Genomic DNA, 16297 nt, shown 5'->3' with positions numbered 1-16297 from the left:
GGACCCGAAGGATTCGGGTGTCGGAGCTCCTCCCGGGATCTCCGGGCGTAATTCAGAGTTTCCAGGTATGGTGATATGAAATTTCTTTAATGTCCTGCAGGTGTCACCCTTCCCTTTTATATTATTTATATGTGTAAATTTTACCATTTTTTACACCATTTCACGTTGACACGGAGAGATCATTAACATTCATGTATAATCTTATTATTATAATTTGTGATACGATATTTTTAGCTAATGTGACAGGTTTTGGTGTTTTTGTGTGTTTTTAGAATTCTCTCTATAATTTATCACCTAAGTGTTTTTACTTTATTTAAAAAGAATTATAGGTCATTGTTGAGAATTATCCTGTTTAAAATATATGTTGTCAACTATAATTCCATTCCACTATTTTATTGTTTCCTCTGAAGTTTTTAATCTCATAAAAACAACTCAGGAACTTGTGTCACGTGGCAATGAAGCATTCCCTGAAAATTGATGTATTAAACAAAATTATGTTATTTATCTTATCTGGGGGAGTGGCTTAGTGATGGGTGGGGCTAGGCATATGTGGCGGTTAAACTAGTAAGTAGGGGCAGGGAGTGGGCGTGGCTAAACACCATTCCTCGGCCCAGAGAAAGAGGAAAGTCATCCAGTGACCATGATCTTCTCCCGAAGACCCCAAGTCAAACCCAGAGAGTTCCCAGGTTTACTTGGTACACAGATGTGACCCGACTGGGTGATTTCATGATGCCTTTGATGGAATGCAATGAGTGCATGCCTGCCCCGATTATAATTAAGGGGCTAAAATTTCATTTAAGGAGGCACAAAAAGCAGATCCGACCATACAAAAAAAAAGGTCAACTTTTACGGACTTAGAGCCTGGAGCAAACTTCAGCCGATGAACCAGTCCAGACCTGATAGATATGATATCACTCGAGCTCAGAAAATACATTCAGACAAACATTTGTGAACGTTAAGTGATTCTGTTTATACTTAAATTATACAAGAACGTTTTGGTTTGTCTTGGGCAGGGGAGGATTCTATCGAGGACTCGAATAGACCTCTTCTCTTCATCTGCGATCTTTAAACACATCGGTAGCATCAATAACTCGTTGGGCACGTAAATTACCGAGCCAAAAAGTCAAAGGAGACGGATTCTAGGCAAGAATATCCTCCGTTATCTGACGGAGAAGACTCTGGGTGTATCAGGCGGAGAGCTTTGGTGGGGTAATGTTGCCAGATTCGCTGTTTTATACCAAATCTGTTGGCTAGTCAACGATATTTAAAAATCATGGGTGTCCAGGTTTAAATGACTAGAGTGGCAACAATGGAGGGGGGGGGTTCAGACTGTCAATTGTCTGAAATTATTCCTAGTACCCAATTTTTTGGGGGGGACCAACTCCATTTATCCTTTTTAGCACCTTTGCCACGCACCTTCACCCAACGTCCGGAGTATTTTGGGTATCAGTCAATCCTTGGGCTACACGTTTCTCCAAGACCCTTGGCTTAATCCTTTCCTCTCCCACTTGTTTCGCTCTTTTCTTTTGGTTCTACCTAATGCTCGCCCTTCTCTTTTCTTCGTCGACCTTTGTGCACCAGGCGTTCTCACTTCCAACCCTTTTTGTGCTACCATTTCTTTTGAACGGCCAACTTCCTAGCCCTTCTCTCTTCCGTGTGATCACTTTTTCCCCTTCTGTCGTCTCCATTCCCACTTTTACTCAAGCCTCCTGTATTTTGGGGCGCATTCACTAGCGTGAGAGTTTGTAGGCGAATTTAACATTTGACCTGCCTGCCTGACGACACTAACGTTTTTATGGGCTGAGCCGGCCCTGTACAATGTATAGTTAAATCAGCATCCAACATATCTCCCCACATTAACTGTACATACTTTACACATACATTATACAGAGTACCGCTAATAAATATACTCCATAGAAACATAGAATCTGACAGCAGATCGGCCCCATTCGGCCCCCGTCTAGTCTGCCTGTGCTGTAAAGACTCGAACCATAATCAGTCATTAGTCTCAGGAGCCGTATGCCTGTCCCATGCATGTTTAAATACCCTCGCTGCATTGGCTTCTACCACTTCCGCTGGGTGGCTGTTCCACTTAAATATATACATGCAAAAGAATCGAACGTGGCTCCTTTAAATAATGTGATGGGTTAGCCCACTTGCATATCTCCCGTGGCCTAGTTGCCTTTATTATTTCAGCGCCGCAGAGAAGACACAGAGCTACAATAAATAAAAACACGAGATTTAAATCACCCAGGTGAAAAAGGAAGAATTAAAAAAACAAAAAAAAAAGAAATGTGCCGCAGATTCACTTCATGGAATTAATCAGACAAGTTTTTAAAACTCATTAAAAAAAGTTCAGCTGACAAATGCTTTGTGAAAACCTTAATATAATTTTCTAAGCCATATATTTATTTATTTTTTTTTAGAATATTTTTTTTTAAATAATGGAATGGAAGACAAATTACAGAGCAATTCCGCTCCTTCATCCTTACCTTTTAAGTACTTTGCAAATGGGTTAAATGGTGTGTGTAAATGCTGATTCTTTACAACGTGGAAAGGAACATTGCATCCCACGGGATGGAGGACGCCCAGCATGGAGTGACATCTTATTACTAATGTAAGAATTAGCAGTTCGGTAAATAGCTGCCTCCCTGCGGCCCTTCGCCGGGCAGGCATTACGGCGTAAACATATATTTATTTTATGAAGTGTGTCCTTCGGGGTTACAGAAGCTCTAGATGGTCAACTGCGTTGACCTTCATCCATATCATTTCCATACTTGCTAACGGTATGTTACCCCCCCACCCAACATATCAGGTGTTTCTATCAGGATACCTGTTTTGGGGGTGTGGTATGAGGCACGGAGGGGATCCCAAAATGGGCAGGGGGTGTGGACATCCAACCACTTGATAGCCACCTTGAGGATGTCCCCGACCGGCACATGATCCCCACCGACCTCAAAACCAGGACTGTGGGGCGGCTACCCAGTTCCAGCGCCGTCTCTTTTGCCTTGGCTCCCATATGGGCAAGAAGGAGGAGATCACCAAGATCCTAGAAGATCCCAAAACGTGATCAACTCCAATGAAAGACCTAAACCTGGCTATAAAAACCATGAGCTATACTAACAGTATAAAGGGTAAGCGGTCCACGATGGCGCTGCGTACGGTAATCTGGGGTGAAGCATGGCAGAAAGGAATATTTGTCTGGCCACTTGAGATAAGGTGTAAAATAAAGGCACGATGTAAGTATGAATTGCTGTAACTCGAATTGAGGATTTACCTGTAAGTAATCAGGCGGTCCTCAGTTTAAATTGGTTCAACTTACAGCAATTCATACTCGCACCGTAATTTATGGGGATGGCAATAAAAGGGACACCTTATCTACTCAAACCTTCATTTGCATTCCTGGCTCAGGTTATGATGAATAGTGTTGCATTAACAGACTTATCTGCAACGTTGTTAATACAGCGATGACATCATACCTATGACATATGACCACAACGTGCTATGTTTTAGAAATCTTTTTTTGGCATTTATTATGGGGGAGGACATTAATAAAAAAAACCCAACATGAAATCTTTTAAATGTGTTGTGTGTTACAAGGCGCAGAAAATGAGCTTTTTTTCCCGAAGACACGCCGGCACGGAAACGCACCGCATGCTGGCTGACAGGTCTGATAAATGCTGCACTCAGTGCCGTGGTTCCCCTGGAAGATAAATAGCTCGGAGTTGGCAGGACTACGGGAGAATGACCCACATAAGTCTGGAAACCTTTCGCACTCTCGAGTGGAACAGCAGTGCAGCGAAAACTCACCTTCAAAACTTCAGCGGCAACTCGTCAAACGCTATCGTCCGCAGCGGATTTGTTTTATCTTTTGGTAATTAGAGCGGACGCTTCACCAGGAGACAACCACCGATGGTGGCGCGACGCCTTGGAGGGGCTCTCTGCGTGAAGCTCCGGGGGCTGCGGATCACAAATATTTAAGGAGTTTTGACCCTCTCTGCTTTCACAACATGCGATCTCCGTACCCGAGAACTTTCTAAATAAGCCGCCCCTGAGACGCTTCGGATATTAACCCTTTAATAGCCCGTCATGAAGACTCTATGCAGCGACTCGCCAAATGTGTTATCCAAATGGCCCTAATACCCATGCTCATGGAAACCTTGACTTGCCGTTATTTAAGTATACCCTTAATTGAGTCACCTGCATTCAAGCAGGGATATCAACCATTAACATACTGAGAGCAAAAGCACCAGTTGGGAGTCACAGCCGGGGGAGAATAGGAAGGAGTCGGCTCCAGACTGTGTGACCCCTGAGAATCTGCCCCTACACCCTGAGATTGGCACAACAATTACTATTGTGGTTGATTTAAATACCCCTTTTATTTGGACTGGGTCTAAGTTTAACAATCGGGCATTTTACACTTAATCCCAAAGAATGGTAATTTATTCATATACTATATACATATACTATATACTATATACACTTATAGTGCTTTATCTTACTAATACGTGTAAAGGGAACTCTAAGCACCACACACACGCACACACGCATGCACGCACGCACACACACGCTACACCACTCTCGGCCACACAGACTTCAGAACTCTGAGCCCCACACATTGCACCTCACTCAGCCCCATCCACTACACAACTCTCTGCCCTACACACCACCGCCTCACACACTATTCCGCTCACTTTTTTAAAAACAGTTGGGTTTTTGCCCCCATAATATAAAGTTTTCAGGCAGCTGCTTATCAGCCGTTTGTATGATTCTCACTCTGCTATCTGATCCCCGATCTACTAAACACCCCGACTCCTTATCATACTGCCTGTGGCAGACAATAGAATGACTTGGTCTTAATTAGCCAACTGGACCCTCTGAAAGTCTATGGAAGACCGGACTATACAGCGCTGGGGTTATATTACTGTATACAGCACTGGGGGTTATATTACTGTATACAGCGCTGGGGGTTATATTACTGTATACAGCACTGGGGGTTATATCACTGTATACAGCGCTGGGGGTTATATTACTGTATACAGCGCTGGGGGGGTATATTACTGTATACAGCGCTGGGGGGTTATATTACTGTATACAGCGCTGGGGGTTATATTACTGTATACAGCGCTGGGGGTTATATTACTGTATACAGCGCTGGGGGTTATATTACTGTATACAGCGCTGGGGGTTATATTACTGTATACAGCACTGGGGGTTATATCACTGTATACAGCGCTGGGGGGTTATATTACTGTATACAGCGCTGGGGGTTATATTACTGTATACAGCGCTGGGGGTTATATTACTGTATACAGCGCTGGGGGGTTATATTACTGTATACAGCGCTGGGGGGGTATATTACTGTATACAGCGCTGGGGGGGTATATTACTGTATACAGCGCTGGGGGTTATTACTGTATACAGCGCTGGGGGTTATATTACTGTATACAGCGCTGGGGTTATATTACTGTATACAGCACTGGGGGTTATATTACTGTATACAGCACTGGGGGGTTATTACTGTATACAGCGCTGGGGGGTTATATTACTGTATACAGTGCTGGGGTTATATTACTGTATACAGCACTGGGGGGGTTATATTACTGTATACAGCGCTGGGGGTTATATTACTGTATACAGCGCTGGGGGTTTAAAATACTGTATACAGCGCTGGGGGTTATATCACTGTATACAGCGCTGGGGGGTTAAAATACTGTGTACAGCGCTGGGGGTTTTATTACTGTATACAGTGCTGGGGGTTATATTACTGTATACAGCGCTGGGGGGTTATATTACTGTATACAGCGCTGGGGGTTATTACTGTATACAGCGCGGGGGGTTATTACTGTATACAGCGCTGGGGGGTTATATTACTGTATACAGCGCTGGGGGGTTATATTACTGTATACAGCGCTGGGGGGTTATATTACTGTATACAGCGCTGGGGGTTATATTACTGTATACAGCGCTGGGGGTTATATTACTGTATACAGCGCTGGGGGTTATATTACTGTATACAGCGCTGGGGGGTTATATTACTGTATACAGCGCTGGGGGTTATATTACTGTATACAGCGCTGGGGGTTATATTACTGTATACAGCGCTGGGGTTATATTACTGTATACAGCGCTGGGGGTTATATTACTGTATGTTATTCTCAAAGGTTCATTCACAAACTCCCTGTCGAGAGTTAAAGCTACTTCTAGGAGCTCCTTAATTTTCGACGTGATTGGGAGCCGTGCTTTATCTCCCTGCAGTACACAGAAAAGCCAACAAATGACATCATTTTTCTCTCAGTTGTGACATTTTTTTTTCTTTAGAACCCATAAAGAAGGCATAATAAGTACAATCAAGGGCGGCATTCGAATTGCTGAAGTTCGTTATGAAGTTCAGAGCTGTTCCTTGACCTACTTAGTCTGAGACCTAGAAATAGTTCCTCTTAAACACAGAGAGAAAGCAGGGCAGATTTCCGTGCGGATCCTGGGCCGGAGGCAGTTTGAACAATGCTGTGCGTCTAGCAGCCGCCGCAGATAAATGTTCTCATTTAAATACATTTCTCACTTGATTGCGCTTCTTCCTTTGGATTTGCATCTTCAATTCTGGGGAATCTATGTTACTTACTGATGTGTCTTCCGTGGCCGCTTGCCAACTGGCACGCTGCAAAACCATTCCAGTCCAGGCGATGGCGCCAAAGAACCAGCGCCTCGGATCAGATCTTACCTTAAATATGGACGATTGTATTTAAACTTTTTCCTCCCCTGCACATTTTCTTGTAAATAAGTGACACATGTTTACCATGTCTTTCAAGATGACCTGGAATACGTAAACTCTAGAGAAAGAATCCGTGGGTTATGATGTCATCGGGCTGATGTATATGTATGTATATTGTTATTTATTTACCGTTAAGTGTTGTATTAAGAGCTGTACACTTTGGAGTGCAATAATGGGGAGGAACAATACTGTTGTATACATAAAGTCATCATAAAGACATTTTAATCAGGGTACAAAAGATATGAATATATGAGGGAAGGGTGTTCCCGCCCCAAAGAGCTTACAGTCTAAGTTAGTTGGTTGCACCTCTACCAGAACAACAGGAAGAACCCAATCTTTGTTAAATGTTTAGATGCTAAGAGCATAGAAACAGAAGCTTCCAGCAAATCGGCCCCATTCGGCCCCCGTCTAGTCTGTCCTTTTTTTTCTTGCTGTAAAGAATCAAACCTTAATCAGTCGTTGGTCTCGTCTTAGATTCAGGAGCCGTATGTCTATCCCATGCATGTTTAATCCCCTCACTGTATTACCCTCTACCACTTCTGCTGGGGGGCTGTTTCAGTTATCTACCACCGTCTCAGTAAAGTAAAACTTCTTTGATCTGATCCTCTGTTTAAATCCCTTTACTAGATCAGCCTCTCTGGCAGAAGATACGCAAGAGCCCCCAATCCTTGTGTACACAACACAGCCGGACCCCTTCCACGGGTCTCGTTCCATCATCTGTATGCTCCTCGTGAATCTTCTTTATGTGATGGGCTCTTCCAAACCCATCATTTTTTTTTTTCAAGTACGAAATTAGAAGACGAGTGCGGAATTTCGCGCCGAGCCGGGAACGGGAAGTAGATCACTTCATTAAATCCGTCTATAGCCCTGATGCCGCGATAACTAATTGGATATGAGTGGTAAAGGTGAGCAGCCGAATCCTGCAGAGTGAAAGGCAGAAATAATTAAGCTTTTTAATTTGGAGATAACGTTAATGAATTATGATTGCTGGCGGGCGGCTGCCGGGACTAACCGGTTAGCTTTTCCAAAGGACGATAAGAATGACCTCGGGCAAGGTAAAAAAAAAAAAAAAAAGAATCACGGGGGCTGTAAAAAATGTAATTATTGCTTTAATAATGCTTTGCCTTTGTGAACTACAATCCCCATCATGCAGTGGGGGGCCAGAGGTGTAACGCCGCATGGGGAGTCTGCGGATGTCATGTGTCCTGGATCTAAATGACACGTGTCCAGAAAACACTTCTTAGGTCTTGAAAGATTTTTCGACGTTCCATCTTAGCGTTTAAAAGTCGGTCCGCTAAAAGGAATGACCCTCTCTACGTAACGAGGAAACGCCTGTGAGGGGCAAACGTGTTTCATTTGTTTTAGTAAACCATGTATAGAAGCCAGACGCACGTCGACTCGAGTTTGAAAGTCCACCAAAAAGTAGCAATTCAAGCAACTTGGCTGCATAATAACCTCCATACTATATGGGCAGAAATCCATTATTATTATTTTTATTATTATATTTATTATCGTATAGTGGTTTCATTTAAAGATGATTTTAGCGGCTGGTGTGTCCGCACCTGTTGTTACCCCTTTAAGAAATCCACTCTAATCTTAATATCCCAAGGCTTGGCGGAAGATAAGAATATTCAAGCATGACTTTTCTGAATATTCTTCTGTCTGAGGGTTAAAAGCCACGGTGGGGACTTGGTTCTCATAGTTCCGAGTTCTGTTCTGCATCCTCAGGGGAGAACGCTTGAACCTTTGTTTAGGTTCGTGAGTGATCGTGTCAACGAGGGCCGCGTCTCATTCCCACAGAGTTTTTGGATAGGGTGGACGTAACAGATAGAGGTCCCTCTTTTTTTTTCTTTTCTTACGTCCAAAATTATGTTTGGGTCCCGAGGGAGCTCTTTCGGGTTTTCGAAAAAGGAAAAGACACAAAATCCAAACGAGGCCTTGTGTGATCCGTGAAACCCTTGAGAGGAACGCTCCGTGAAGCTCCTCAAGATCCGGAGGATGAAAACATTGAGAACAACGCAACTAAGAAAATATCTTTAATTCTTCTATGATCACGTGGAGCCCGTTTATAAAAACAACAACACATTTTTGTAATAACACATTTTAGATAACGATTAACTTACATATGATTGATCAATTAAAATTCCGGTCCAAAAGTGGACTTATTGGCCCTTCCACACTCCCACAATGCATTTCACGATACCATACTGTTTGCTATAATTTAATAAGATAATTTACTAGTCCTTACCAATCTAAATGGGAAAACCTAGTCCTGAAGTTATTTCCTCCAAAGAAGAGAGGGTTAATATTTTGGGCTCCCCCCGATATAAGGAATCTAGCATTGGCTCAGACCAACAGTCGGAATTATTCTCTCTCTCTCGGAAGCCTGTGACATGATCCATAAAAGAAGACAACCCGGTATACAAAAGTGACATGATGTAAGAGCGGGTTTTGTGTTGTCTTGGATACATCCGCCGCACAGAAAAGGTTATTTCCTGGATGCTGGACGCTGTTCAACCAGCAGAAAAATGGCCGGTCCGTTCGTAGGTCCTTTCCAAACATCGGCCCCCGAAAATATCATTATGTAAAGCTTCGTAGGAACCTAGAATCTGATGGCAGATTATCCCCGTTCCGTTCCATCTGGTCTGTTGTCGGCTTGCATGGCCTCACCTGTAACGTGCAAAATTCACAGCCCGCCACATGAAATAAATAATGAATAAAGAACAATACATTCATTTGTATTTAAATTAAACAGGAATCCCACCGATTCTTATTACCCAAAGGGGCTGACAATTCCCCCCCCCTTTCTTGCCCCAAACCTGTGAGCAGTGGGGTGAACAGTAGTTTAATAATCTTCGGGTGACATTTTGCTGTTTATACCCCCCTTTTCCCTGCTAATGCGAATGAATGGGGGTTTACTATTATAAAAAGCCACATGAGAGGCACAGAGGTGTAAAGAATGCCCCTGTCCATTGAAGTGAGAGGGGCATAATGGAAATGGGCATTTACCCCCCCATGGGTTAAGTACCCCTCACCAAAATTCCGTAAGAATTAGCTCTCCCTCTTATAAGGATGCATCTAGAATCACCCCTCATAATTACCCCTAAAACAACAGAAGCCCCCACCAAAAGGGGTATTCTTTTATTAATGGTATTTTTCACCAGTCCCTATATGTCACTATATATATATAATGTTTAGTGGAATTTATTTTCTTGGGTCTTTCCTTTTAATTTGCAGCATTCCCGCATTTGCCGTGACGCTGCTTGTTTTTGAGCTCGGCTGATATTATTTTTGCCATATGATTTATTTTGATGTGAATGCTTCAATCGACGGGACTGCGATACGTCTCGCCGTTGGAGTTGGAGCTCTCTGCGACAGGCGATGAAGCCGGTGGAACGCGTAACAAAGCAATTTCATCGATGTCGCCGTTTTTTTGGCACCGCGTTCCGTTAGCAGCTGTCTACCTGTATAACGCGTTCCTTCGTTCTAACTCTCCCTGTCAGGACTTTGTAAAGAATTTAGGTAGTCAGAGAACCTGGAAACGCGCGCTTAGGAGAAAAGTCCCCAAACTGCTTAATCTCAAGGGCTCTTTACGGCAAAGTCTCATTTTATACCATCACATAATCGGGTCAGGCAATTATCTCCCCTGTAACTGGCCCATCGAAAGGTCAGTATACTGGGGGGCTGATCGCCCAAGAGGGTGAGGTACCCCCCCTTGTTTTGCAGCAGGAGGACTGCCGCCCCACTGGATCTGCCACCCTAGGCCAGGATACATCACTGATAACAGGGTCACAGAAGGTGTAGTTGTGACCCATTCCAAATCATAATTTCATAAACTCAATGTCTGAGTATTCTAAGGGAATTCAATTTTCTGCCCCCCTGGCAGTGCCCAGAGTGCCCAAATGTAATATCAGCGGAATAAAACAGTTCAACCAACGGTTCGTTCCTAACCTGATGCATGGGATAGACATCCGGCTCCCGAATCTAAGACGAGACCAGCGACTGATTAAGGTTTGAGTCTTTACAGCAGGAGAAACGGGCGACTAGACGGGGGCCGGATGGGGCCGATGTGCCGGCAGATCCTTTGTCTCCATTTCATTGCAGAATGGATTAATATGAGCTTTGGATGTTACTCGATACACAGTGAACGAAAGATGCGTCTTATGACTTGAAGCCCCGCCGCCCTCTGTTATCCAGGCGCGATCTTGTTTATTGTGGACCCAGAGTATATAGAAACGTTTTCTTATCTAACGGCTCAGCGCGATCCTGCTGAGACCATCCACCGCTCTCCAAACTATCGCAGCCATTGTAAATTAATTACAAAATCAATGGGCGCTTCGAACTTTAAAAACAACACAGCCTGAGCCGTGATATCGAAATAAGCATACCTGGGGACATCCAGCTACCCAGAACCCCCTTCTTGGGCTGCGGGTAGATGGTCCCTCCGTGGAAGTGAGTGTGAGTGGGGACAGTCCCCAGACCTCTCTGGCAAACACTCTACCTTGAGCTACCATATGCATTAGAGTGAGTGTCCCTTTAAATGCTAGGTCCATTTATTCTGAGTTATTTTCTTACATGTGATATTATTATTAATACCTCGGTATTTTATTACAAACCAAAAATAAAACTATTAAATTACATGATTTTCCCATAAAGCATGGCAAACCAGTACAACGACCATGCGCCATTTTGGACCGAAGGATACTACAAGCATCGTGGTTTAATGGTCGCTAGAATGTTGGGGGAGTATGTCCCACCCTATATATTGTTAAATAATTTGGGTCTATCCCCTCCCAAAATGTCACTGGACCCACCCAAGGAGGAAGACCACCGGGTTGCTGGCCCCTAGAAGTTATCCACAAGTATGGCGGGCAGGTTAAAGAAATGCCCAGAACATTCTAACAGAAGCCATAATAAGCATAGACATAAACGCCTGGAAGGTCGGAATCCAGTAAAAAATATATATATATAGTATATAAGTGTCAGGATTTTTCATAAAACGCACGGTTCATTTAGATTTTCTTTAAACGTAGATCACATAAATTTCAGGTGCCGCAATGTGAAACATGCAGACCCGCTTTGGCCACCGAGTTGAGGAACACGGAAAGCAAACATTTAAGGAAAGGAAACAAAATCCGACAAATGCCTTTTCTGTTACATCCAGTTTTTCATATAGGGCTTCGCCATTCCCTGATGAATAACTGTCAGAAAAATGCGTCATAAGCACAGATATGATTTGTCTGTCTGAAAGTAACTGACAGAGCAGAAATCCTGAACACGGTGCCTGGGATGTCAGGGTGAAAATAAGTGAGACCGAACATCAATGTCATCCGTTTACCGGAAAACTTCTCTCTTTAAAGCGACCGTAGCCTTTCAAAGCGAGAAGTAATTTCCTTTATAAAACTAAATAATATCGCTGTAACAACCCCAGCACTGTATACATTTATAACCCCCCAGCGCTGTATACAGTAATATAACCCCCAACGCTGTATACAATAATATAACCCCCCAGCACTGTATACAGTAATATAACCCCCAGCGCTGTATACAGTAATATAACCCCCAGCGCTGTATACAGTAATATAACCCCCAGCGCTGTATACAGTAATATAACCCCCAGCGCTGTATACAGTAATATAACCCCCAGCGCTGTATACAGTAATATAACCTCCCAGCGCTGTATACAGTAATATAACCCCCAGCGCTGTATACAGTAATATAACCCCCAGCACTGTATACCGTAATATAACCCCCAGCGCTGTATACAGTAATATAACCCCCCAGTGCTGTATACAGTAATATAACCCCCCCAGCGCTGTATACAGTAATATAACCCCCCAGCGCTGTATACAGTAATATAACCCCCCCAGCGCTGTATACAGTAATATAACCCCCAGCGCTGTATACAGTAATATAACCCCCACCGCTGTATACAGTAATATAACCCCCAGCACTGTATACAGTAATATAACCCCCAGCGCTGTATACAGTAATATAACCCCAGAGCTGTATACAGTAATGTCGGTCGCATTTTGTTCCAATAAACTCCCTTTATCTGCAGTCCTGGAGCCGCTGTTGCTGTCAGTCATGTGATATTTTGGGTGACTTTCCCGGCTCAAACACCACACTGAGCTGATGCTTTATGGCGATGCTAATGAAGTCCCTTCCTCCACAGACTTTAATTAGTCAGTGTTCAGCTGCGCGGTTAAGACCTAAACATTCTATTACTCCCCACAGACAGTATGATAAGGAGTCGGGGTGTTTAGTAGATCAGGGATCAGATAACAGAGCGAGAATCATACAAACGGCTGATAAGCAGCTGCCTAAAAATTTTTATAGTATGCAAAAAACAGAACTGTTTTAAAAGTTCAATATTTTTTAAAATTCATTTTTAATTTCATACTAGCCGCAAAAAAAATGATGGAAGTTCAATTTAACACCTTTTAGTAATTTAGAGAGACTGTTCTCGTTGATATTCATAACTGCTGAACAACCAAGTTCAGGTGTGAAATGTGGACTAGAAACTGTGAGTGCTAAATAGTGAAATAAATAGTGAAATAAATAGTGAAATAGCCTAAAACATAATATCTCTGGCAAGGAGCTAGAACTGAAAACGTTATTAGATTCAAATCATAACAGCCGTCGGTCTCGTCTTAGATTCAGGTGCATGTTTAATACCCTCACTGTATTACCCTCTACCACTTCTGCTGGGAGGCTGTTCCATTTATCTACCACCTTCTATAGATTCAGGAGCCATGTGTTTAAATGCCCTCACTGTAGGGTGCCTCAGAAGTCTAATTCTGGAGCAAAGTTAACAGTTTCTGGGAATTCTATCCCTTAAAGTTCTGAAGAACCCTACAGGTCCTACCAGATATGGAGGTTTGGAGACAATGTGGAGAATGAAATGAAACCAGAAGATACAGGAATACAATAACTAATTAAATCTCAAAAACCCCAAGAAAATGAGTGGATTCCGAATGAGCGCCTGGTGACCGGATACGCTGGCCAGCTCTACAGATGATTTTATAAATGATAAATGATAACATTGTTATTGTCACTTAGCACTTCAGACTTAAATATTCCTGGCTGGTTCCGTGGGACTCGATGATGCTTTATGGTCAGACGCGATGCCGATAAACTTGCTCCAATCCGTAGCAAGGAATGCATCCGTTTTATAAAATCCTGGAACTGGAAAAGATTCGGAGACGGCAAAAAAATGAATGGAAACAGACGGGGCTTGTTTACTTTTGGGGAAAAGATGTCTACGCTGGGTATGGTTACCGCATATAAGCCCGAGGAGTCTATGAAGAGCTGACCTTCACAGATCTTTACAGACAACACAGAGGCAAAGAGATTTCTTCTTAAACAAAGGGACAGTTTGTTTCCTTTTACAGTTGGGGCAGTGAAGATGTAGAATCCACTTCCACGTATGGTGGTTCTTTTGGATTCAGTAAAAGTTAGTGAACACTGGTGTTCAAGCTTAGAACAATTTAACTTTAGCAAAGGTAATGTTGATCCAAGGGAAAGCTGGAGTAGAGAAGGATTAGTTTTACCCCTTTTGGGGTAATTATTGGATAAACGTTTCATGGAAGGTCTCCTTGCACCTGATTGGAAGAGTTGATGTACATTGTGTCTTTTTTTTTAAGTAATCAGCTGTGTAATTATGTTATTTGACTATGATATTTAAGCGTCTGTCTTAAAGGAATGGGGTCATCAATGTTACATGACTATGCTGGAAATTACCACTTTCTGTACCTCCTGGAGCACAACAGAACCTTCTCATGTGTCCACCATGACAGAGCCATCGTTTCTACAGCCCACGTTATACCAACTATCGGTACCAAGTGCAAAAACATCTCTCGACCTCGCGCTAAAGAGCAAAACCAATGTCAGATACTCCACCACCACCACCGCTGGACCAAGCCACGCATGCATTCCGCTCAGGTATATCTGACCCATAGCCGGCGTGATGAGCGAGGAAACATGATTTATCGTAAAGAGGAAAGGACAATTCTTATAAAAGCAATGATGAGACGGGACATCCTCACCCAAAATAATCCAGGATCGCGTATTACCACTGATTAGAAGAAATTATCTAGAAGAAGCATTGTTACGCTGCCCCGCAAGAGCCCTGGCGGCGGAATTCTCAGTGGATCTGGGCTCATGACAGCCGTGGATGGTTCTTATCGGAATTGGAACCGATGCTGTTTCTTTGTTGACATAGACAAGCTGTTGTCACCAGATACCAAGGAGCTCAATGAAGCCATTGCACTAATTAATACTCTGGGATTGCTCTTGCTTTTCAGCATGTCGGTGTTCATTAAGCTACATACCCCCGTCCTGAGCTTTCTCAGTAGTACATTGATTGTAATCTGCATTTAAATGCCCGAATCAGCCGTACTGCGGAGGTATACGCGGAATTCCACGTCTGCGTCCATTCTACAGGTTTCATTTCAAACCTTAACCAGTCGTTGGTTCAGGAACCATATGCCTATCCCATGCGTGTTTAAATCCCCTTCCTCTAGTACCCTCTACCACTTCTGCTGGGAGGCTGACATTCAGCGGACCTCCACATAATCGTTAGGAAAGGTGCATTTATAAATGGCATTCTTTTCTTCAGTGATGAAGCTCAACGGATCATACTTCAGAGCCAACTTGGACTCCTAAACCAGCCTTCCATTAACTAATTAAGCATAAAAACTCATGACTTGTTGACATATGGAGAGCAGTTCTAGAATTTTAAAAGTATTAACTTTGGTACTCAGATGACCTGTCTCTCCTTAAACCATATGAAAGTACTTGCCCTCATGCAAATGATCTCTTGCTTTTGATTGGATAATTTTGTTTATTATTAAAATGCTCTTGTTTTATGGTACAGCATTATATGAGTGCTTCTCGTGCCGTTGCAATAACGACGTACAAACGAGCATTGGTTTTAATATCACTTTTATGGCTTCCTTGTGTCTTATCTAAAATAGTTTTTAGGTAAATGGTCCCAGGGTGATCCCCTAACAATACGGAGGGTCCTGCAATGCTTATTGCCTGTGCCAGGAGCTTCTGTGCCATAAGACTAAGGGTTACATGGGTGGAGGACCAAGTCTGTACCTTGCCTGGGGCTCTTTGGGAACGTAATCCATCTCTGACCTTTCCACGCAAACTAATATAGCTCCTAATAAACCAGAGTATATTGTGCTTGGCAGAAGAGCTTACCAAATATCTTCACATTTGGTCATTCTTATTCCATACTTTATCCCGTACTCATCTTGCGGTTGTCTATTTTAGGAAACAATGCTGGATCCTGATGAAAAGCACATGTAATATTGAAATCTGCGATAGTTCAGCTATCTTCTGGCCAGAGGGCGATTTGCCTTTCAAAACAAATAAAAGTTTTGACGTGACCCCCCCCCACCCCCCAAAAAATAGCTTTGCGTAATTTAGATACGTCAGCGAGATGGCCGGATGAGACCCGCAATCCGTAACGTCGAGGCTAATAACGCTAAGCCGCAAAGACAAAAGACAACCTGC

The sequence above is a fragment of the Spea bombifrons genome, chromosome 7 (genome assembly GCF_027358695.1).
Source record: "Spea bombifrons isolate aSpeBom1 chromosome 7, aSpeBom1.2.pri, whole genome shotgun sequence".
NCBI lineage: Eukaryota > Metazoa > Chordata > Amphibia > Anura > Pelobatidae > Spea > Spea bombifrons.
This window is presented reverse-complemented; position numbering follows the sequence as displayed.